At 40.1% G+C, this 25,624-nt stretch overlaps 1 long non-coding RNA gene across 1 annotated transcript; it reads right to left on the bottom strand.

Moving 5' to 3' along the window:
• Positions 1-2,848: 2,848 nt before the first annotated feature.
• LOC114061465 lies at positions 2,849-12,784 on the bottom strand. Its single transcript, XR_003572127.1, has 4 exons — positions 12,695-12,784; positions 5,008-5,128; positions 3,616-3,721; positions 2,849-2,883 (listed from the first exon to the last, which is right to left on the bottom strand). It is a non-coding gene; the product is annotated as an uncharacterized LOC114061465 (long non-coding RNA).
• Between the last annotated feature and the right edge of the window lie 12,840 nt (positions 12,785-25,624).

Below are 25,624 nucleotides of genomic sequence, written 5' to 3'. Positions count from 1 at the left end.
ACTTGTCAAGAGAAAGTTTTTTATATCAAAAACAGTGTTGATTAAATTTTCAGTGTAAAGAGACTACTCTTGGAAGAAGAGGAGTCATCTGTAAAAAGAGCTTCTAAAAAGCTACAAACCAGCAGTTCCTATCCATCAAACATTTATCGGAAGTGAGGATTATGTGATCACACTGTGTGTTTGATAGTCTTTCTAGCCAGAGATGTTGTGGCTCATATCAGCAGTGAAGGAAAATCTTACAGAAATAAAATTCCTATCTGTTTGGTAAGAATAGGCAGTGGGATAGAAGACAGAAGCTGAAGAGGGTGTTCACACTGAGATAAATGCTTTAAGGGTGATTATAACTATTTTATCAGACCCAGAGGATCTACACAAGCCAGCTGCTTGTGACCATTGGGGAGGAATTTTTTGATTATCAGCAGTAACTAGTGCTCTGCAGCACCTGCATTATGTGCCAGACTGGAGTGACAGGAAGGTAAAGTACTGGTGAAAAAAAAAAAGATAAAATAATTTCGGTTTTGCACTTGAGGTGATAAGGTAAATGCCAAGGGAAGAAACAAATATATTGTAAGTATTTTTTTTTTTTTAATTCATGTGATGTATGCTGCAGAGTCACCTGCAGCCCTGCTTAGCCATGGTCATGTAAGTTAATGCTGAGGGGCTGATGGCAAGGGACAGTTGCCTGTGCAGTCACGGACTTGGACAATATGTCATACATCAGCCAAGTGTCCTAGCTCTTCTACCACCACAAACAAGGGATGGGGGACTTAGTGGCCTCTGGGGTGCAGAATGCCCTGAGCAGAAAAGCATCCTCAGGAGCTGGGGAGTGCAGAAAAGGCCTGAGGGTGATGGGATAGAAGATGAGCAGGAGCTCTCATTGTGCCCTGGCAGCAATGGAGACCAGCAGCCTCCCAACCCTATTGGCAGAAGCACAGTCTGTAGGGTGTGGAAAGAGCTCTCTTCCTCTACCTGGCACTTAGAGGAGGATGGAAAGGCTCCATTCATGGAGTTCTTTCAGCTCGGCTGCATGCAGCCCTTGAGCACCCTGCTCTGAACTTTGAGTCAGACCTAAGATTCCCCCACAAACCCTTCCCACCTGAATTACTCTGTGATCCCATGATTCTGCTGACTCATAAATCAAGAAGGCCTGGTTAATGGAGGCCTCTCCTGTACAAAAGTTTTGCTTTTCTATAACTTTGCATGAAATCACAGACATGTGCACAACTTAAAAACTTTGCTGTAGACTTTGCTATGACAAGTGCTTGCATTAAATTGTTTTGTTGGAAAAAATCTCTCCTTTATTCGTATTGAACAAAAAGAAACAGCAGCCTGTCCAGGCCAGGAGGGAGGCAGGAAAATTAATTTGTAAGTCAAAACAGTCTATTTTGTTTAGCACTGCACTTTTTTTAAATCTTATGATAATTGATGGAATATGGAAGATTTTAATTCTAGAAGGCTAATTTAAATTGCAGCTATGTGTTTAGAAACCCAAGGCACCTTCCACTGGAGCGAAAAACCAAGGTGCCAGCTACCCTCATGCTTGTATTTGTTCCTGTGATAAAATATGAGAAGAAAACCTGATGGTTTTAAGCCATTGTTATGTCCACAAAATAGGAGATTAGGAAAATGTACAGTTGAAAATTGATCAGTCACCAGCTGATATTTGTGAAAGAAAGGTGGATCATGTCTATTTCTTCATAGATAACTACATGCCTTGGGACCAAACAATTTGGGATTCACCTTGAGCAGCATTAGAAAAGACCTTAAAGACTCAGTAAGCCATAAACTTGGAGCTACTGTGACTCCCTAGAAATCCTTGCACTCAGAGACAGCAATGACAGGGGAGTTTTGTCACACCAGTGACAACCAGCAAAATCTTTGCTGCACTCTGGACAGAGTTGTACATCACAGAGCTGCCCTGACATGGTCTTCATTGCTCTGGGGCAATTCCAAACTTACAATCTATTTTTAATAATCTTATCATCAAGCCTTGCACTCTTCACATATCTTGTTTATTTCTTTCTTCACAAGACCATGTTCATACCTTTGTAAAGTCCTTTGTCTTTTCTTCTAACCTCCTCAATGACTCCTGCAAACATGCCTGTGACAGAAAAAGGGTTAGTAGGTGGGTGAAGGTGGACAGAGTGAGACACAGGGTGGTCACAGGCTTAGCGAGATGGGAGACGAAACACAAGTCTTGCTGTAAGTTTTGCGTGTCTCAATACCTATCTATAGGAATTCTAATGTTAATTATGCTAATTGGTTTTATTCCTTTCAGAAAAAAAACAATCAAATCCTTCCTTTGCCAGTTATTTGGGGTTGTCTTAGATATAAGGTGGAAGAAGTGTGTGTGCATGTGTGTGTTCATGAATTCAGCTTCCAATCCATTCTATACTGCAGTTACATGTAGAAATTAGTGGAAGGGCCAGATGAACAGGAAAAAGGTCCTCTTGCTTGTATTTACCAGCGGCAGCAACTCTAGTCTCATGTCTTCTTGTTCTTGTGTCTAAACTGCAAAGCCTTTAAATAAGGAACTGGATTTCTCCTTAAGCATATACCTGGTGTACCAAATGCTATCCCTGATTGAGGATCCTGTTTACCACAGGTTATTTCTGACTTCATTATCAGCCAGTGTGTTGTCCAGCTGCATTCTTCTCAAGAAAAGGTGGTCTTGCTCAAGTTAACCAATCCTTGAGAAATAAGGGCATCTGGACATTGCTGGGCATCAAGTAAAAATGTGAAAAGTGTGTATACTACAGATTTTATCAAATCATTAGTAGCAGGATATGCTATTATTTGACCACTTGCTTGCAAGTTATTGATGTACTCTGGACAAGGAACCTGTTGGTGCTTGAGAAGTTTGTATTCATGGAATATTGCAATCTGAAAATTAAAATCAAAAATATGTAATGAAAAATCAAAATAAATGTTAAGAAGAAAAAAATGCAGTGGAGACTAGAGATTTTCCTCTTTTCTTTTTATACAAGGGTTCTTGATTCTTCACAGCTGTGTGCTTCAGTTCAAGGTAGCATAAAGTTTCCCTGTGAGGCCTGATTGTGAAATCAACAGACAATAAAAAGGTAAAAGTTTCTAAAGATGCCTTTGCGGGAACAGTCTGCTTCCCATTAAGGACATAATATTCACAATATGAATGAAACATTAAGATAACAGTAGGTGTCACTTAAGAACACTGGAAAGATGAAAGCTGTTTTCAAGGTAAGTTCTTAAATAATTTAAAACATATTTGGTGTTGTTTTCCATTTGTCTTTAATTATCAGGACATTCACAGTATTTGGAAAGTACACAATGTACATAAATTCCTTGTTTGCAATTAGCTAAAGTAGAATATTGCCTGGCCTCACAAGTTATCTTTTGACATGATGCTATTGGTAAATATTTCTGTGTGTGATTCTGTGCATGCTCCATCCCCTTCTCTGCCCAAAAGCACATGAAACAGAGGGTGAAAGCCATTTCAATCACCCACAAAAATTCTGACTGCAGTGAGATCAAGGGAATACAAGTTACTTGCCCATGTTCTCACCATGAATCAGCTATGGGCAGTACAAGATGGTTGAGGGGTCTTTATCTCAGACCCATTAGAAGTCCCCATCCTACCTTCTCCTTCTGCCACTCTGGTTCTTTCTTGTCTGTTGTGGAAGTGAAGCCTTCAACATCTTTCTGTCCCATCTCAGCTGCTGGGGGCACAGTTGATGTCTGAAAACTACAGAATCAGACTGTCAGCCACCATTCTGGTTATGTGAAAAAAGGCAAGGCAGAAGCAATAACATTAAAATAGAAATTCAAATTTCACCATACTTCTTGCATTTCTTTCCTCCCCCATGCGTGCTTTTTTTCTTGTTACATGAGATGATGATCAAATAACCAAATCAAGATTTTTTATGTAACATCAACTTAATCCCGTCTTCAAATAATGAATGGTTTTGACAAACGTTCCAAAATGTTTTATTGCATTTGCATTTTCTGTACTTTTTCATTGTCTGACTTTAGCAAGAAGTAGGTGCAATATGATATATAGGGAACAACCTTATCTCATGTTTAATTTATCCTAACAAGAAAAGGGAAGTTGACAAAATGGTGAGTTTTGAGTAGTCTGGGAAGTGCCTGTACTTCTGCTCAGACCTGTGTGACATTAAAGTGTCCACCTCACAACCTTATTATGCTAAATATTCTGAACATTTCTCCATAGAATCATAGAATATGATGAGTTCAAAGGATCCCATCAGGATTACTGAATCCAACTACTGACCCTGTGCAGGATGACCCAGAAATCACACCATGCATCTGAAAGCCTTGTCCAAATGCTTCTTGAACTCAGACAAGCTTGGTGCTGTGACCACTTCCCTGGGGAGCCTCAACCACCCTCTCGGTGAAAATACTTCTTCTGATATCCAGCCTAAACCTCCCCTGACTCATCTTCATGTCATTTCCTCAAGCCCTGTCACAGGTCACAAGACTGAAGAGATCGGTCCTTGTCCCTCTGCTACCCCTCATAAGGATGTTGAAGACTGCAGTGAGGTCTCCCCTCATTCTCCTCCAGGTTTAACAGATCAAGTGCCCTCAGGTGAGGCTGCACCAGTGCAGAGAAGAGCAAGACAATCCCCTCTCTCAACCGGCTGGCGATGCTTTGCCTGATGCCTCCCAGGACACGGTCAATCCTCCGGGCTGCCAGGGCACTGCTGACTCATATTCAACTTGCCACCTACCACGACCCCCAAGTCCTTTTCCCCAGCACTGCTTTCCAGCCTCTCATTCCCCAGTCTATACACACAACCTGAGTTGCCCTGTCCCAGGTGCAGAATGTGGCACTTGCCCTTGTTATAAACTTTATATCACTGGTGATTGCCCATCTCTCTAATTTATCGAGGTCTCTCTGCAGGACCTTTCTGCCCTTAAGGGAGTTGATAGCTCCTCACAATTTAGTGTAGTTTGCTTTCTGCTTGTTCTAGAAGACACAATAAAGAGGCAGTTTGCTCAAGCTACACTCACCTTTCAACACTCTGGTTTTCACTGATGGGCTGCTTGTTTTCATCAAGAAGTTCGGAACCCATCTTGCTGAGATCCGTCTTTACACTCCGTAGATGAGGTCACATCTGAAAGCAGTATCTTCCTACAAAAACATTGCACAGAAAAATCTGTTGTTTCACACAAAACACTGTGTCATGCCCCATCTCCTGCAGAGCTGGAATGAGATGCTCAGGTGGATTATATAATTTGCTCTCTGCGATTCTTCATGTCTGACAGACCTCACAGCGGGTTGTCTCTTATATGTTTGTAATACCAGATTTTTTCAGATTTTGAGACAGGCTGGTAGAAAACCTATCTCATATCAAGCTCTAACAGAGTAATACAATTTATTTCATAGCAGAGACTGCCATAAAACTGCTAAATGCAAACACAAAACCCCTTGGCTCTTTTTCTTGTTTTTAAACCATGGTAAGTCTAATTTTATTTTAGTGCTGTAACTGCTGAATTTATCTCTATTTCCCTTTTTACACAGGACATGTGGGCATAAATAGGCTTGAGGCCATCATACAGGGTGTAAGGGACTCATCCAAAAAGAACAGTCAGCATCCAGGCTTTAGCTAGGAGGTTGCCACAGGCACAGACCTACATACTAGTGCCCCAAAGGATGCTGCAAGGGAGGAGGCTGCAGCAGCTCACTCAGCCCCTGCTCAGTAGAAGGAAGTACTGGGTGAGGCTGTGACACAGTTTTCCTTTTTTTTTTTTTTTTCCTTGATGCCAAGCACAAAAAGCTTTGCTGAAATTCTACGCCGGCTTTCAAGGACAAAACAGTCTACAGAAAAGGAGCTTTCAGAGGTATTTCCCATGGATAGCTCTGCCACCCTATTTATACAGCAAATGGGTTGAAGTTTTCCTCTGATGTTCACAGCAAAGATGACAAATATAAACTGAAGGACAGATTTTGGACAGCTGCCCTTCTGAGTGCTGTAACTTGGCTGCTGCCATGGATGCAGCCTGCAGCCCTGTGAGGGTTTGTGGAGAGGACTGGTGGCTGTGCAGCTGGGGGTAGAACCAAAATCCCTTGTCTCACTCCAAATGAACAAGTGCATTTCCAAAGTGAGAGACAAGAGGTGGGGATGTAGACAGAGTGCCAGAGGAAATGCAGGCATCTCAGTCCGGCAGTGTGAAATCTTTGCCATAAACCAAATTTTTACTGAACAAGATGACAGTAAGATGAGAACAAAGAATGAGGTTCCATACATCATCTCTAAAATGCAGGATAATCCCAGTAATCCAAACACTCACATTTTGTTCCTTAGATGGATGACATCCCACACCTTGCATTATTTAAACTTCCTTATGCACCTTGAGTCTCCTCAATTTTGCCATCCAGGCAGAGAAACAACCTTGGATTTTTACAAATGTTTGTCTTCTATACTACCCTGTAAATATTTGGGCTGTGGAGGGAAGGGAATGAAGGGCCAGAGGGCCTTGAGACATGCTTGCATTGTCCCTGCACCATCTTTCACCTGAAGTCACCCCTATGAGACAAGAAAGGAGGGGGACAAATGTGGTAAAGATTGACCCAAAATAATCCCAGAAGTCTTTTCTACACTTTCACACCATTCTACCACGAAGACTTACTTAAATATCCTTCAAAAAGCTGAACTCTGAATCCAAACCAGAAAAACAAACAAACAAACAAACAAACAAAAACAACAAACAAACAAACAAAACCAGCAAAATAAAAAGGAAAAGAAAAAAACCTGAGTAAAAAGTGACAGGTACAGTTAGAGGGGCATGCTCCAGGACTGACAAGGATGAAGAATTCTTTTCCAAACATGGTTACAGATATATCTGTCATATCCAACCCCACAAGACCCTCGGGTACAATGAGGTGGTGTAAAATAACAGACACTACTCAGCATCTCGCCTTTGTATTTCTCCAAGGAGACTCATTTTTACCATCAGCTGAAAAAGCCCTGCCACCATCCCTGCAATGGCACTGTCCTAGATTTGGCTTTTGCAGCTGGGGGTCTGATGCAGATAGGTTTAATTTCCACACTGTCCTCAATGAGAGGATGCTTCTCCCCATCAGCATGGCAGACGGGTGAGTGCTGTGCTGTGCTGTGTGAGTTGCAGAGGAGGGCAGGTAAGGTTGCTCCTCACACTGTCCCCTTGATCCCACCATGGCTCCCAGCCCCATTGTCTTGCCTGCAGGGTTTTGCTCCCAAGGGTCTCATTCTTTCGCAGCTCATAGAACCTGAACACACAACACATCCCAGTAAGGTGTAAAACTTGTAGATTTTGGCTTATTTTTCAGGTTTGCTTTGAAACCCTTTTCTCCTGATGGTCATTCTCTCAGGTACTAGTCATATCTGCAGTACTATTAATTCTTATGGCAAAGAGAGTATATAATTTCCCTGTTTGGTTCTGTCAGCAAAGCAGTAAGCTGCTGGGGCAGAGATTAAATTAATTTTGTAACACAAGGCTGCTTCATATTCAGGGCCCAGTTCAACAAAGCACTTGGGCGAAGAAATAATGACCAGCTTGAATGGGAAAATTAGCGCTTAAAGTTAATCGTGTGCTTTTAAAATTGGACCTTATATTGTGCCAGTCAAATAAGTTACCCCATTACAAGATCCTGCTAGCAAATACATGCCCTGGACTTCCTTTCCTCAAAAGGGAAAACAGATGTAGATGGGACCTTGAAAAAGCTACCAACATTCAGTAGTAACACAGCAGAGAGTTAAAATATGTTGGCTTGCTCCTTACTAACTTTTACCAACCAGAAAATGCAGTGTACCAGCATTTCAGTGACAAGTCAAGTGCTTTAACGAGTAAACGAACTATATATTAAAAGCCAAATAGGGTGTTTTTCTCCTCCCTTGAGGCAGTCTCAATGGAATCTGATAACTAAGTGTCTGGTAACTAAGTCATGAGTCCTGAGATTTCTAATATGCATCACAGTGGGCCCGTGAAAAAGTAATCTGAGTGACAGAAGGATTAACTGTGTAGGAAATAGCAGGAAAGACAGGATGTTATCTGCAGCGTAATGCACATGAAGATGAAGCCGGCGATTAGAAGTGATGCATTCTTGTGAAGCCAGATATATTCTCACATGGGCATTGGCTACAAGCAGGCGCATGAAATAAACCACCTCAGAGCTCTTGCTGACCAGCAAATGATATCTTATCCTGTACAACTGTATTAGATTAGGCACAGAGACATCCTGACCTAAATAAACAATGAATTTATCAATTAAACCATGCTTCTATAGGAGAAGACTACAATGTCAAAACTTCCAACTTTTTCAACAAAAACTGGGCAATGAACAAAACCTGTGATGCAGCTGTCATTGAAGTGGTTCATATAGTAAGCTGCCCGCTCACATCTTCATTTTTCGTGCTGTTACTGAGGTCTGTGGTGAGCAGTCCAGCTAGGCTGTCACTTTTCAGAAACAGCCTCTGAGGAACCACAGATGTTAAAGTTAGGTATTGGTGCTGCATGCTAATGTAAGAGATTCAAAAACCTGGACCAAATTATTGCTGCAGTCCATATCTGACCAGCTGGAGCTGGTGTTATTTCTCAGTTTAATTTTAAATGGAAGAATGACTTTGCTGTTGCTGTTTCAGATTCATTGTGTAGTTTGTTTTGGTGCCTCTTTGCATTTTAGATGTATTCTGAATCTCCACATCAGCCTCTAAAGATGGGTTAGTGTAGTGCACTGAAGTTTTCTTAGGAAGTCCAGGGCCATGACTGGAAAATGGGAACTGGAAAGCTGGCTGTTATGATAATTAGTATGCAGTTTTAGTTGTGTAGGTGTTAGCAGGGAGTGTTTATTTTTAGTTCAGACATCTAAAACTGGTATTCAGCTACGTTCAGCTATGGGCTGTGAAACAAGTCTGTCTAAAGCAAGGCACTGTTGTGTTAGTATATGTACGTGAATAGATGCAAGTAAAAGAATAGAGAGAAAAAGAAACAATAGTTGCCTAGAATGAGATACTTTCAGCTTTGCTTCTACTTCTGAGAAGCCCTAGAGATGAGAATGACTTCCAGCCTTCCAGGAAGAAGCCATGTTTCGACTAGAGAGGGAGTGGGAATGAAGCCTTAAGACTCTTTTCCCATAGGCAGGCTAGTACAGAGGGTCACTGACTGAAGCAGTAATGGTGCAGGAGGTGAGACAAGAGGCCTAGGTAATGAGGAGGATGTTGGTTTGGCTCAAATTAAAACAGCAAGAGATATTTTCTTGAAGAAGCATTACCTTAACTGCCACCTCAGACTGTGAGCTGCGTCAGGCAGCGATCGACTCTCAGCAGGGTACAAAATGCTTCCAACGCTACGAGGCCCTCACGCTGAGTGCCAGTGCTCAAGAACACCCATAACAATTTCAATTTTAGCAGCTACTGCTCAGATGATGTATGTTTAGGTTTAGGGTTCAGCTGACTCAATGGAAAGTATCGGCCCATTCGGAAAGTATCACCCCGTTCATTCCATCTCCTAAAAATGTCATCAAAACAGCATGACTGTAGCAAATAAAGGGAGGTAGAGTCTTCATGCTGAGGAACCCAGGCAGATATGGTCAACCCTAGCAAACTTGCTGGCAGCTGTCATGCCATAACTCTCCCTCTCCATCCATCCTCTCAGCATTTAGAAAATTAGAAATGTTGTCTCCCAAACTGAGGAACTTGACTTTAGAAAAAAAAAAACAAGCAACAGTTGGCTTTGCGTTTCTCATATTTCCCTATTCCCTATCTTTTGTGTGCCTGATTTTGCAGCCTCAGTGGCCTTATCCCTGACTTCATGCCTTAACTTCTAATTCCTTTTTTCTGCTCGTGCTCCTTTACACATTATTTCTCTCTTTTTTTTTTGAGACATCTCTGGCTCTTTATAGACCATGAACTTCACTCTGTGTAAGTACTGGGCTGCTGCTCACAATCTCTCGCTGAACAGCTCTCCTGTCCTCTGGAGGAAGAAGAAATCTTTGGTCACCAGATGCAGAGGGCCTCACTTGAAAAAGACGAGGGTTTCCAGTGTTCTGTGGTACAGATGTCTGTCCCATCTGAGCAGCTGAATGGTCATTAATATTTCATTTATATTGAGATTTCTTGCCTGTGTATGGGTACAGGCATGTGTATGTAAGATGCTGTATGAACCCAAACATCTGAGTTCATCACTGCTCTGCATCCATCATGAGTTTTCAGTGTTTAATTTCCTTGTTTGTTCAATGGTATTTTAAAAAAAATCTCTGCTATTTCCAAGCCTGTTTGCTCAGAGAAGGATGTCTGCCATGAATGCTCAGACAGTGGATGCCTGCATCTTATTTTCAGGAGTCACAGTCCTTAAAGTGCTTCAGCTTCTCTTCCATGTGGTTGGAAAGACTTGATTTTCCTGTTGGGTTTTTTGTTTTGGTTTATTTTTTTTAGGGTAGATTTGGCAACCATGATAACCACATACTAGCATTTGAACTAGAATAAAAGGGATATTTTTATGTATTGCTTGGATTATCTTTTCAACCCAGTTCCCAGGGACATGTCCCAGTGCTTAAGACTGGAAACCCTCCCAGTAGACCAAGACTTCTGTGCTTGTTCCAGAGGAGGAAATAGTCAGAAGACAACTCCAAAGGAAAAAGCTTTGGAGTTCCTTGCATTTCCAGTTTTATTTGCCACAGTAAGTCACAGGAAAGGAGCTGACACGCTGTAAAATTTCAGGATATATCTCTTGCTTTGAGTGATTTCACTGCTTCTAGTATCCAATCTACTTTTCATGCGTCTAAGCTGCTTCCCTCTTCTCGCTGACCAAAGACATTGACCACGTTTCACCGATAAACCGCACTGCAAAACCCAAATGGCAGAATATAGATTGTTGTTGCCTCAAAACTGGTTCTCTCTGACCATGAGCAAACTTGTTCCCTAACTTGGCCACCACAATAGCAGAAGCAAGAGCTGGTTTCTATTTCATTCTCTGCACAGCAGTGCATAGGAGAAACAATGAATTTTATCCTTAACACATTGGAGCAAAAAACATGCTATGGGAAGGTCCCATCCTGATCTTTAAGGTCCCTTACAACCCAAACCTTTCTATGATCTCTATGATAAACCCTCCCAAGAATTCATGGTCCGGGTGGATAACTCAAGGCTTGAGTAGCTGCTCTTGACCATTGCATGCTGCTCTTTTGTCTCGTGAAAGACACAAGAAATATTTATAAAACAGATCCATGCTCCTTCGGGCTAGTAAAGGTCAGTTAAATCAATTGCACTCCTTTCTAACAGGAGTTAATTCACATTTTTTCCTCTAAGAAGACAATTCATTGGCTTTTCTGAAGAAGTTCAAAAATCTTTTCAGTGTTCAAATAATTCTGCATGTGATCCAGAGGTGAGTAGTTATCACTGTATCACTAAACTTTGATTCCAAGGGAAAAAAAATCAAGAAAATACTAAAAAGTTGATGCAAACAAGCACCTACCATGTGCACTGAATACATCTGGTTTGGTTTATGAACATAGAGAAAATTTGTACAAATTACTAAAGAAATCTGTCTTGTAAGTTGGGGCAACATCTTGATACTTAAACTCTTCAGTCTCCTTGTAGCCTTTCTCTAGACTGCCTTGTATCCTCATTCGCAAAATTCCAGGATTGGTAAAAGTCTCAACAGGCAATTGCTGTTTCTGTCTCTCAAAGTCTTATCCACTCTCCTCTTCAGTGCTCAAAGAGACACTCAGAAGCAATGAGGAGATATCTTCTGATCTGCTCTCAACAACACACCAAGGACATTCGTTTACAATTCCCATTTTCACCAGATGCTGGTGTAGTCCCCAAAAAGGAGTTGTACTGCACAGAGTAGGAACTTGGCTGAAGACTGACTGACTCAGGCCATTTGAGTCCAACAGCACTTTGGTGCTGCTAGTATTTTTTTCACAGACATTAATTGTAGGAGATTGAAAGGTGTTTGCAGCCTGTGGTGTGGTATAGCACATGGAATGTTGAGCTGAACTTCTGATCCATTAATGTGTTGTTTCTGGATGCTAGAGAAAGTCCATGATAACTCAAGTGGCAACTTCCCAGCTCTGATGTTGTTCTGATTACAATAACTTTCTACAGCCATTTAGGAACTAGTGGAATGTCTTATCATGTTTATGTGCTTTTGACCTTCAAATGTTGCTGCTGTTGTGCTAAAAAAGAGGAAAATATTTCTCATCTGAAAGAATAAGATTGGGAGGGAGAGGAAAAGAGAATGAGAGACAGCCAGATGGTCAGGAAGAGTAGGTCTGTTCTTCAGGTGATAATGACCTTGTCTTCACACTTGATTCCATAGATTTTCTCTCTCTCCCAATTTGCTCCATTGCTATTCTTTATCCTTAATCCTCACCCTGTTATGTTGTAAGACTATTTGCACAGAAGAAAAAACAACTGGACACCAAATAAAAATACCACAAAAGTTACATGCTGCAGTGGCTACATATTTGCTAAAATTTTTTCTCTCTATTCATGGATCTGTGGCTAGTGGGAAACTTTATAGAATTCTGTTGCTTTTCTCTGGAAGTGATAGTATGAATTAGAAAATTTTCCTTTAAAGATTAAGGAGGTGGTTCAAGGTTAGATTCTGGTGCGATTTATTGGCATGTGATCATGCCATGGTAAAAAAATTACTTCCAAAATCAAACAGATAAGCGACAGCTTTTGGCTTAACTGCTATAAATTTTACTGCCTACCTGAGGGAATGTTTTACTCTGGAAGAAGCATGGACATGACTGTGCCTGTAGGGATCCAGTCTTGGGACATGGTTCAGCAGTCTTTGTGATGCCAACAGTGGACATGGTTGTAAGGTTCCATGCCTGAGGGCAGCATTCTCTACACATTCACCAGTGTTCACCAACACCATCTACTGCTTACAGCCCATATTCTACAGGGCCCAATCCCACATGTCACAAAAGATGAGGGGATTTGAAACAGTCAGAAAGGACTGACTGAGGGTAAATCCTTCCTGACCAGCCTGATTACCTTCTATGAAGTTCTGTCAGGTTCTGTGAATGAAGGGGAAGCAGTGGATGTTGTATACTTTGACTTTAGCAACACCTTTGACTGTGTAGTAACCGTACTTTTGTATGACTATTGTATGGTCCATACTATTTGTGTGGTATTTTTATAGCCAAATTGGTGAGACATGGCTTAGGTGGATGACAGTAAGTTGGGTGGAACAGTGGCTGGTTGATTAGGTTCCAGGGGTTTGGATATATAGTATCAAGTTCAACTGACAGCAAGTTGCTAGCAGCATTTCTCATCTGATATTGAGTTCAAAAATACTGAAGATGTATTAATGATCTAGTTGATGGGATGGAGTACGCTCTCAATCAGTTGGAGGATGATGTCAAATTAGTGCAGGTGGCTGGTACACTCAAGAGCAGGGATAAAGGGCATTCAGGAGTACCTGGAGAAGCTGGAAAAATAGCCCACAGGAACCTCGAGAGTCAGCAAAGGCAAATGCAAAGCTCTGCAGCTGGGAGACGATAAGCTCTTGAAACCATAGGGGCTGGATACTGCCTATATAGAAAACAGGTTTGCAGAAAAGAACCAGTGGGCACTTGCTAGAGAAGTTGAACATGAGGCCTGGCAGCCAAGAATCATAGAACCATAGAGTCATAGCATCACAGAATAGCCTGGGATGGAAGGGACCTTAAGGGTCATCTGTTTTCAACCCTCCTGCCCATAGGCAGGGACACCCTTCACTAGATCAAATTTCTTGGAGCTCCATCCATCCTGGCCTTAAACACTTCCAGGGATGGTGCATCCACAACTTCCCCTGGCAACCTGTTCCACTCTCTCAGTAAGCAACTTCTTCCTAATATCTAATATCTAATATCTAATATCTAATATCTAATATCTAATATCTAATATCTAATATCTAATCAAACCTACCATCTTTCAATTTAAACCCATTCCCCATTGTCCTATCACTACATGCTGTTGTAAAAAGTCCCTCTCCAGCTTTCTTGTAGACTCTCTTCAGGTACTGGAAGGCTACAGCTGGGTCAGCCTGAAGCCTTCCCTTTTTCAGGCTGAACAAACCCAATTCTCTTAGCCTCTCTTCACAGGAGAGGTGCTACATCTCTTCAGACTTGCTGCAACAGGTCTGTGTTGGGAACCCCAGAGCTGGGTGCAGCATTCCAGGTGAGTCTCACCAGAGCAGAGTGGAGGGGCAGAATCATCTCCCTTGACCTTCTGGCCACAGAACTTTGGATGCAGCCCAGAACACAACTGGCTTTCTGGGCTGTGAGTGCACAGTGCTGGGTCATGTCCAGCCTCTTAATCACCAGCACCCCAAACTCCTTCTCAGCAGGGCTACTCTAGATCTGCTCATCCCCCTGCCTGTATTGATACTGGGGGTTGCCCATACCCAGGTGCAATACTTTGCACTTGGTCTTTTTAATCCTCATGAGATTCCCATGGGTTGACTTCTCAACTCTGTTCAGGTCCCCCTGGATTGCATCCCATCCTTCAGGTGTGTCAGCTGCACCACTCAGCTTGGTGTCATCTGCAAATTTGCTGAGGGTCCCTTTGTCTGTGTCATTAATAAGAATTAAAAAAAAAAAAAAAAAAAAAAAAGGCCAACCACATCCTGGGCTGCATTACCAAACTCACAGGCAGATCTTATCACTCTCTGCAACTGCCTCCTGAGAGATAGTAGAAAAATATGAAGGTGCATGGTTTCCAGAGGTCAATAGCTATGCAGCTTGGGAAATTCCAGTTAGATATTATGAAGAAAACATTCACAATGTGAGTGTGGTCAGACATTGAAACAAGGGCCTGTAGACTATGTGACCTCCATCTCTTAGATAGTCAAACTCTACTGGACCAGGCACTGAGCAACCTGACATAACCTGGCCCTGCTTTGAGTGATGGATTAGAACAGATGATCTCCAGAAGTCTGTATCCTGTGTCCTAGGGCTCTGCAAATAGATTAGTCTTGAAAAAAATGGATAGACCTACATTCCCAGGGAAAGTGCAACTTTACTTCTCTAAGCGTTAGTCTCATGTAAGTGCTGAGGATGAGCAGCTTCTTAAAAACTTACAGCCACTTTTAGCTTGAGGCAATAGTGAGGTTACTGGATCTCACAGGTTGATGTTAGAAATTTTGTTCTGGAAGCCTTTCTTATTGTTACTGAAAGGCAAAATATAGCCTATATGTTAAAGCATGAGACACAGCATTAGGTGAAAAGTAGTCTCATTCTGATTCAGTAGCAGATTTGCTAAGTAACTTTGGAGAAATTGTCTGAAGTCTTTTATGCTCTACCTTCATAGCATGTAATATAGGACTAGTTGGCTATTACACAGCCAAGTCAAATTCAGCACTGTTTTTAATTTTTGCTTTTGAGTGTAGTGGAAAATATTGCTGTACTTTTTATTTGATGAAAGGTAGTACTATGTCTACTGCAGATTACTAAAATCTTACAAGAATATTTTCTAAACTCAACCAGTTATTGGAGCAACAATTTCCTTAGCAAACCCTGAAAAGAGCAATTAGACATTGGTAGGAAAAGTATTGAATTTTCTATAACTTTTGCTTTTTATCTTGTAGAATCTTAACATAGCAATAGGACAGAACATTTAATGAGGTTTTGGATTTAGAAGTCCCCAAGCATATGCCCTTAATTTAAAAGAAAGAGAACATCATTATTCTCAACACTTATTATTCATACTGGAGCTCCTGGGAACGTAACTTCAAGATTTTGAAATTAAATATAAGTTTGTCCTACTCTGCTACTTGTTGCATGGCCAAGTTTAGCAGCTATTCTGTTGTTCCACTGATAGAGAACGATATTTTAAAATTAAATGGAGTGAAGGAATACTAGCACCTTTGCATGTACCTGTGTTGCTCTGACAGATTTCAGGTAGCAAATATATAAATTGGATACAATTAAGAATGGAGCCAACAATGCATTATAAAGAGGACAGTAATACCTCATACCAAATCCCTGCCACAATTTCTTCTTTCCACATGCCTTATCCTCTTCATTCATAAAAAGTTTGAGGTGATATTTTTCATTTTTAAAAAGACCACAGTATACAAAAAGCACACGCAGAGTGGATACTCACATCTCTCTGGAACTGACTACTGTTTGATAATAAGACAGAAGCATTTCAGGAGGACCAGAAAGCTTTCATCCTTGAAGGCTGCTCAGCCTCAGGGTTGCTACCACTATATATTTTACCACCGTGTCATGAGGAAAGGTCCTGGGAGGGCTCTCAGATCAATACATTCACTTCTCAGGTGTTATCTGAGCAACTTAGCAAATGCTGCTGAGAGGCTGAGTGGCCGAGTGGCCTTCGTACCACAGTAGTGAAACACTGATAACTATATATCCACACACATGACTACAAACACGGACTCCCACATGTGATATTCACTTTCAGTCTGTTTAGTCATCTTTTTTGCTCATATAACCAATTGCAAGCAGGTACATTTTGCAATAACTGGAAATACTTAACATGCATTGACCAGAAGAAGAATAAATAACACCCCCAAAGACATCTGCATCAATAAACTTTTATAAGTGACATGATAGCAATTGGTCCAATCGCGTTTGTCAGCTCTTTGTGGTTTATGAAAGATGGGTGACACTTGAGGAAGCAGACAGAGCTGTGCTGCAGTTGCAGTTCCTCAGGAGCACTTCTCTGCAAAGTCCAGGAGTTTCACAAAGCGAGGCAAGTCTCCTGCTATGCTACTGGAGAGCAGTTAGGTAAGTGCTGCAAAGGTATGCAGCAGAAGTACTGGAGACAGACATGCAGAAAGGAATATTTCACCCCTCACCTTTGGGAGGAGAAGGGAAATATTATTAAACTCAACTGAGAAGGCTGCAGATCTGAATGAAACTTAACAGTTCCTGGTGAGAGGTAAGCTTAAAGCAAAGCTGGGAAGAAATATGACAGGCTGAAATTTAAAAGTGCTAAGGGTTTTTAGTCCACTACCGCAGTCGTGAATGTCAGATTTTGTGAAATCAACAGAAGAAAAGCAGAAAGTAGTTAAAAGTGTATTTTGGGAGTCAGTATTGCAGAAAGGGCCCCTGCGCTCCTTTTATGATAGCATCCACAGTTTCATAATCCTTTTTGAAATTTAATTTATTAAAAGAGAATATAAATCAGAAAGAACAAGTGTTATTGCTTTTGACAATCAATTTTTAAACAAAAATTAAGAAGGAATTTTCCATAGTGCTTCTACTGGCTTTATCATAGGTTTTGATACTGATGAGTAAATTTTTCAGAATCAGCTCAGATGCTGAGCATCACAAGGTCCCGTCATAGAGTGTTGCCAGGTCTGCCTTAATTTTGGTGCTTTTAGATACCATCCCTGAGGCTCTCAGACATTCACACAGATCAGCAATTAAATGAAACCTTGTCACAGGCTGCACCAGCAAGAGCCGAGTCAGCAGGTCAAGGACCACAGCCAGCAGGTCAAGGGTTTGATTATTCCCCTCTATTTACCACCTGTTTGGCAACACGTGGGATGCTGTGTCCAGACTCTGTCTTCCTTGTCCAAGACAGACTGACTGAAAAATTCAGGTGACAGAATCTCCACTGTTGGAAATATTCAAGGCTCAGCTTGATGCAACCCTGGATAATTCTGACCGTATTCCTGCTTTCAACAGGAAGGTTTGACTGTAAAATCTTTGAAGGTCCCTGCCAACCTGGATGTTTTTAAGATTCAACAGTCACAAGACACAGACTGGGATGTGCACATGACTTTCAGCAGTATCGTGCAGGGGTATGAAAACTAGCTCTGGAGGAGCTAATTGAAGTGATGAAGCCTTTAAGCCTGGAAAACTGGAATAAATTTGACTAGAGGGAGTGTCACACCAGCACAGATTTATCACCAATTACTTATTCAAAGCTAGCTTAGATATTTCTAAGGAGCATTGTGTTCTGAATTGCACACATACCTCAAGTTCACAATGCCAGTGCCATACAGAAAGACTGCATGACTTCTACCATTTTACCCCTAGAAGAACACGTGCAGGCTGCTTCTGGATCTAAAATAAAAAAGTCCAGGGAAAAAAAAAAAACTTCAGAAAAAAGCATAGCAAATATAATGCTGGAATTTGTCACCAGTCTAATGAACTTCTTCCTAACCTATAAGAGATCTCTGTTAAACAGCTGAAATTAAGTTCATGTGAGGATAATCTTAGGTGTGGGAATACAATGAGCTCAGATGCCCACTAACTTGATAGGGATAACTGAATCTGGAAATTAAGTAGAGATAGTTTTTGATACAGAATTCATTATTTTATTGTCAGCTCACTGAACAGAGTGAAATCTTTCTTCTTGAGTGAAATTGAGGGGAAAAGAGCTTTAGCCAAAGTAGAGACATAAGGAAAATCTGGACTGGATACAATATAGGCATTGATTTATCTGCACTTTAAATTGTGCTAAAGATACTTAGCAGTAAATCTATCACCATGAGAGCTGTAGAAATCATTCAATCACTTTCGGTGATGATCCTAATTTGATGGTGCGGAGAGAAAAGAAAGGTAACAATGGAAATCTCTCCTCAGTGAGCTGATCCTTCTCATTTCCATTTCAGTAACACAATTAAACACATTAATTGCATTCTCCCAAAATTCTTAGCATTCATTACTGGTATCAAGAGGAAAGCTATTTTGGGGTTATCTTTTCTGTGAAGATGTATTCAAATTAGTGCTTAATGTGTTAACTTGGGAACCAGAAGCAGTGGTGCTAAAGAGGCACGTTACTGCAACCCATCGAAAAAATCCTGCTAACAAGTTAAAGATCGTGTCACTATTTTGCTTTGGAACCAGAGCTCATATCTGTTCAGGGTATTTTTTACTCCATGCACTGTTGTACCAATTTACATTTATGCTTTTTGGGTCTTCACCATGCTTCACTAACTCCATGTGGATTTTACTTTTTTTTTCTTTCTTTTTTTCTTTTTCTTTTTACCTCTGCATCTATCATGCAGGGCTGATGATATCACACAGGAATGTCTTGTCAGTTTGTCTTCAGCTACAAAAGCTCATAAGAGCTATAGTGAATAATGATATAAAATATTCGGCACTTATCCTTTCAAGTGATAAGGAAGGTGTACAGAACGTCAAATAGCCTGGGTGAAATGAGAAGAAGGAAGTTAGAAAGGGAAGCTATTTGATAATTTGTTGTTTGCAGTTCTTTTTTTTATAGAGGTCTATAAAAAGACCAACCAAGAGTAGGGACCCACTACAACACCATAGCACAGGGCACTCCAAAACCAAATAAGCATATTTGGACTGGCAAAACAGCACTATGTTCACAAACAGCATGTGCCAAGATTTTCTGTGGACTCCTGTGTCAACAAAATGGAGAGAGAAGCAAAGAGAATGCACCTTAGGAGGATGGTGGAACAAAGGGCAGGTGTAGGTATTCTTCCCACAGCCCAGAACACAGGGTTTACCATAGGTGTTTCTACAATTGCTCCTGGTTGGAGTGTGTAGCTGCATCCTTAAATATTTCAACTGAACTTCAAATAGGTAAAAGTCTTAAAAAATGCATCAGTAATGATCTTATTGCTAACACAATCGGCTTCACACTTCGCCAAGTGCATTGAAGACCTTAGTTTAACACAAATGCTTATCTTTTGCTCAGAATGGAAACCTCCAGATTTAATAGAAAAATGAACCATTTCAGCCCCAACAATTTGATGTAACAGAGCACTTGCATGCATACAGCACCTGACTCCATTATGCAGTCTTTAGCTGTGCTGATCAGAAAAGGCTCTTGCAAACCAGTATACTTTATGAATGCAGTGTGGAACAATTCCCTTTCAGTAAATTAATTTCTGAGAGAGATAGGAAGAACACTGAATTCCTCTCTAACCCACCTGTAGTAGCAAAGTCATGTGTTTTTCATCGTGCTTATGCTAAGGTAGGAAAGCATCTTCATTACCAATAGATCAGCACTGGCATCAAGCTTTGCTTTTTGTGCTGCTCTGAGACAGACGCTCTTAGATTAATGCAGGGAGGTTTGTTCCTCTGCTAACACAGACATCACTCTTTAGCATTCTAAATTTCATAAATATCTATATAAGTATATTCAGCATGAAGGTGATCATTAGTAAAATTACTTTTTCCATGCATCTGATGATAGAGTTTGCATTACCTATCCTGTCAGAAAGCAAATGAAATAAACAATCTGAAAATAAAACATTATTGAGAATTGCAGTAAATACTTTCAGAGTGAGCGGCAATAGACTTGTGCTGTAATCTTTTTTAAAAATACATTCTTTCTTACAACACTCTGCCTACCTCAGCAGGCAATTAGCAAGAGGCTAGTATGGAGTTCAAACAAATTTTAGGATGAGCACTGTCTTTTCAAGGTGAAGGAAAGGATTTTTTCTTTTTGGAAAGGCATATGTGCATATAGAATCAGCATGGTGCTGCATGTATAATTTCATTCTCTGCAGTCTAATGTCATCCTTATGGCAGGAGTAATGCATCTCCTTGTCAATCAGCTCCCCCTACATTTTTTTTCACCCTGGTGAGAAAAAACTCCCATAATGAGTGAATTGCTGTGCTGGATGCCTGATGAAAGGCACATCCCCTGAAAAACCTACTGGCTTGCAACAGGTATAAACTAGTAAAATCCTGCAGAACAAGGAACACTCAAGCTGGTGATATACTGCTAGAAACTTGCAGTTGTTAATATAAGTAAGATAGCTACTCAAAAAGGTCATTTAATCTGAACAGATACCTCTGTATTGAGTTCTGTTCTCCTGTCCACAGTGATAAACACTGAAGCTAAAGCAGAGTCCAGTAGAAAAGAGAAGGATGTATGGGGACAGCTGGGCAAATTACTAGTGCTATTAGTGTTAAAACAGTTGCTTTCTAGGTCTGGGATCCCTCCCACACATATTGCCAAATTAAAAATACACAGGATTTTGATGTGGACTTAGGTTTTGCTTGGTTTTCAGTACTTTTCTGGTGAAAGACCTGGATTCTGGTAGGACCTTAATAAAAAATTGAGGTGGTTTTATTGATGTGCTATACTTCAACATGGAATGAGGTGGAATTTTGACATTTCCATAGGAGGAAAAGGTAGTGAAATAAACTGAAGGGGAAACAGACTTTCTCCACAACACTTTTCCTCAGGTACTTTTAAGCAAAAATTTTGAGTAGTAATTCCCAGGGATAGTAACTTACAAAGTGAGTGGTTTTCCCCCTAAATTAGAAAAAGAAACTAGGAGGAGGTCACCAGATGTATTCTCACTTTTCAGAGAAGCGTGAATTTATAACTCTGCTGTGCAAAAGTGTGTGAAACAAGGAATTGCAAGTCACATTTTCCTCCCTATACTTTTCTAAAATGTTCTCTCAGATGAGTCACAGGCAGTATTTTTCACTCATAGGACACCTTGCACTGCCTGGGTGACAGCTACTTCCAATCACAACTGCTTCAGAACCCAGATAGAGACATTCAAAAAAATCCTATTATCTACAAAATGGTTTTATTCTGGTATTGATACTGAATGTTTTTCCTCTTGTATATAATTAATATATTTCTATTGAGGTGCTTGAAATAGTAGTGCATGCTAGAAATACAAGTAAAAAATATGATTTTGTTGATAACAGCTAAAAGTTACTCTAATTACAGACTGCCTTTCAGTTCTTCATATTATCAGCTGATCTATTACCTAATAATAAATTGCAAATAACCTGTCACAATTGCAACTTAACAACTGATTAGCAGTCTTAGATATTAGGACCAGGCCCATAGCTGGTACTAGGAGGGCCTCTGAACAGATCTATGTTTTTTGTAAGGAGCACAAAATACAGTGGACGATGCTCTCCCTGATTCTTAGCTTTCCACATCAGTTCAGTGTTTTCAGGACTGACACTCAATCTTTATCCACAGCTAAGAGTCAGGTTAAGCACAGTGAATTTAAGGCATTCAGGTGGATACTATTTTTTGCTTTCTGTCATCTATATAAGTGAAAGAGAGGAGACCCAGTCATCACACCTGCATACTTTCTACCACCTTACAGAGTCCACTTCTGAATTAGCCCTCCAAATCCTTGAGTCTTAGCACAATAAATGTAGAAAACCAAAACACCTGTGTTGCCATGGTTATTCTGTGTGCAACTCCGGGTTTGGAATACCTGAAAAATCACAATATCATGTATTATGCCTGAGCATAAATGCGACAGTTCCCTTTTCTCAAGGACTTTTCACATAACCCAGGGTAAAGGTACCTGGATGCTAATCAGAGCTCAGGACAAGTAGTCCTTGAAATCTGACCCAGACTCTCATCTCTTGTTAAACAACCTTGGCCCTTGAAACTGTTGCTATAATGCAAACTCAAACTGAGTGATAGTCTAATCCCGGTAATACAGTGGTACTGTGCAAACGCACTATCATACTTCTAGATTTTTAGGGTACTGCTAAAACCATCAGCAATTACTCAAAACTTAAAAAATACTTGTATTTCTAGGATCAGTGTTTAAATGCAACTGGTGATGCTCTAAAATGATCACATTCTGCCACCAGCTCAGTACATTGCTGTCGAAAATCTAAACATACCAGTCTGGAATCCATTATACATGCTATTGCAAAATTCCCTCAATTTAGCAGGGAAAATGAATTGCAATCATGTAAAGTAAGCATCCTAAACCTACTTAGAGCTTGACACTAAATACAAAAATAAAGACCAACAAAGATAATGAGGGTGTCTGTCCCAGACCATGCTCTGCTTTAATCATGGATTAAAGGATTGAAGATTTGCCAATTGAAAATATATAGAAAGAAGTCAATCAGGAAAACTCCACTTGTGATGACTGCTTGGGAAAACAACATTGTTATTTATCAACAAAATTATATAACTAGTATGTTATGTAATTATTATATAAACAATACATATCAATATTAGACATGTTTTAATTTATATTTAATGGTGTATTAACTTCTTATATGTATCAAAAATAATACATAACTTAAAAACCCACATACAGATACTACCTGAAGGTCCTTAAGATACCTTAGCTTTCTTTCCACTAATAGTTGGGATGTATTCACTCTAGAACAAGATCTAGAAGAAGCCAAGAAAACATGGCTAACTTAAGAAGGCATAGGTCTTGATTTAAGGATATCTCAGCTACAGATCTGACTTTGACACAGGGTTTTCAGCTTTTTAGCTTTGGCACAGGGAGAGTAGTATGTAATGCCTTTTAGCAGACTTTGAGATTAGCTGCAGAAGGGTACTAGGTAAGAGCTAAGCATTATTATTATGATCACTTTTTAATATTATCTGAACAGTTCTTTAACTGTCAGCCACTGTCAGAATTGCAAAATGCAAAAAGACCATCTCCATCACACACCAAACTGTTGTGAAGTACCACAGAACAGTACTTCCCTTGTGTTTTTTTTTAACCAGATGTGAAGCAACAGGATGTAGTCAGTTAAAATGTTCTTGTGTAAGAATATATGTAAAGGTTGTCTGTCAACACCATTACTTTCAAAACAATTATACTCAAACATAGTGGTGTGTTCTGACAGAAATGCATTAAGCCTGCAGGAGGGCAAAACTGACCTTGCACAGACTCCTCACAGAGACTCAGTCCTGCAGTAAGACATCTTTTACCACACACACCACAAGCAATCATCACTACTGATGAGCCTTTGATACTGGAATGCTTAATCTTTTTTAGTAAAGTGGATAGTTTCTTTTGGTTAGCACAGTACAGGTATAGTGACAGCACTATGCACCAAGGTCCAGACACTGAGCTGAAATCTTGGCAGAAAGCAGGGCCAAGATGTGGCGCTGGGATGAAGGGTGAGCTTTATTTCATCCCTTACACTTTGGTGTCTTTAACCATATCCAAACCCACACTACAGTTACAATCTAGATCATATTTTGGTCTTGTCCTACCCTGTTTTCTCAAAACACTCTTTCAAATCATCCCCTCAGCTTTGGGGAATAGTTTTTTCAAACAACTCTTTTCTCTTCATGTTTTGTAATTTCCTAGTACAGGAAAACATTGCTTCATTCTTTTTTCATCTTGCTACCCTGTGGTCCTGCACTGCCTTCTAAAATTGGGAGGCAATGTATTTTGCTTCCATCCATCTTTTTGTGTGCGTTGGATATCACCCAGCCTCTGCAAAGACCAGAAGGGTTTGTCCTCTCTGTCATTATACAGCTAGGAAGGTAAATGATGATTTTTAGGAAGACTTCAGAGTTTCCATTTTTTTTTTGGTATAAAAATAGTGAAAGTCTCCAGTGAAAGGTAACTAACTCAACATGTTTTTCCACCCCCTTTGCTCTTCAATAGACTGAATTTAAACTACAAAGTATCAGTATAATGTTAACACAGCCTGCAAGACGTGAGTCAGTGAGGTACAGAATGAGTTAGAGGAATCACTAGAAGTTGTTTGCGAAAAGTCAATGTCTAAATGTAAACGCACTTGATATTTCGCATCTTTTATATTTTTGGTGTTTTCCACTAAGCAGATTCCAGTGTTTCAAACATTGTGTTGTTGTTATTTTGAAATAAAAGGAATTCTGCAATTATTCTAGTGGCATAGGTGTAACATAGCATAGAATTAGAGCAAATTGAAAAGCCCTCAACAGAAAGCATCTCTAAGACTAAATGAGGATATCTGTGAAACAAATTCAGATTTTAAACAGACTTTTGTTAAAAAATATTTGTATTTTGCGCTTTCTTTAGCCTAGTCTAGTTCAGTGCATAAATGTCAGTTCTGAGAAACACTCGTGTTTCAATTCTATTATGTCTGTCAAAAATAGAAATCTTTCATCTGAATTAACTTTTTTCCCCTCTGCATTCAAATGAAACTTCTCAGCTGGGTGCATGCAGGCTTCAAACGCTTCTTATGCAGAACCCAACTGTCAGAAAACATAAAAATCTGTGTGAAGCCTGCCAGTCTCTCAGCAGACGTGTATGGGGGGATAAATTTTGCAAACACTTGTTATACAGATTAGAGCTTTGGCAGAGATTGTAAGTGTCACCATTTCTGACAAATTAGGTTTTTTTTTCTAGTAAGTTGATATAATGTTGATGTAACATAACGGTGACTCAAGGACCAGGTTATGAAGATGGCATGCAATGAAGGGAGCAAACCAGTGACAAGCTGATCTGGATTGCTAAGTCAGATGCAAACTAGCATTTTTACCATTGCAAAGTTGTTCATCTATGAACCCAATAAGAACATAATGACAGTGCAGTGATGAGCCACAGGTGTGACTGGAATCAAGAGAGAATAAATATCTTCTGTCTCTTATCTCTATTTATCTACAGGTATCTAAAGGGGAAGCAAAAATTTGACAAAAGGTTTTTAAATCTGAAGAGACAATCAGAAGCACACAAAATGCCTGGAAGATGAAATTGCACAAATTCTGTCAGAACTATGGTTAAGCTTTTTTTCTTTTCTTTCTTTCTTTCTTTCTTTCTTTCTTTCTTTCTTTCTTTCTTTCTTTCTTTCTTTCTTTCTTTCTTTCTTTCTTTCTTTCTTTCTTTCTTTCTTTCTTTCTTTCTTTCTTTCTTTCTTTCTTTCTTTCTTTCTTTTCTTCCTTCCTTCCTTCCTTCCTTTCTTTCTTTCTTTCTTTTTTCTTTCTTTCTTTTTCTTTCTTTCTTTCTTTCTTTCTTTCTTTCT

The sequence above is a fragment of the Empidonax traillii genome, unplaced genomic scaffold (assembly GCF_003031625.1).
Source record: "Empidonax traillii isolate 1590-97213 ecotype Southwest subspecies unplaced genomic scaffold, ASM303162v1 scaffold14:size4059594, whole genome shotgun sequence".
NCBI lineage: Eukaryota > Metazoa > Chordata > Aves > Passeriformes > Tyrannidae > Empidonax > Empidonax traillii.
Note: the sequence above shows the minus strand (reverse complement) of the source record. Positions and strands in the feature narration are given on the sequence as shown.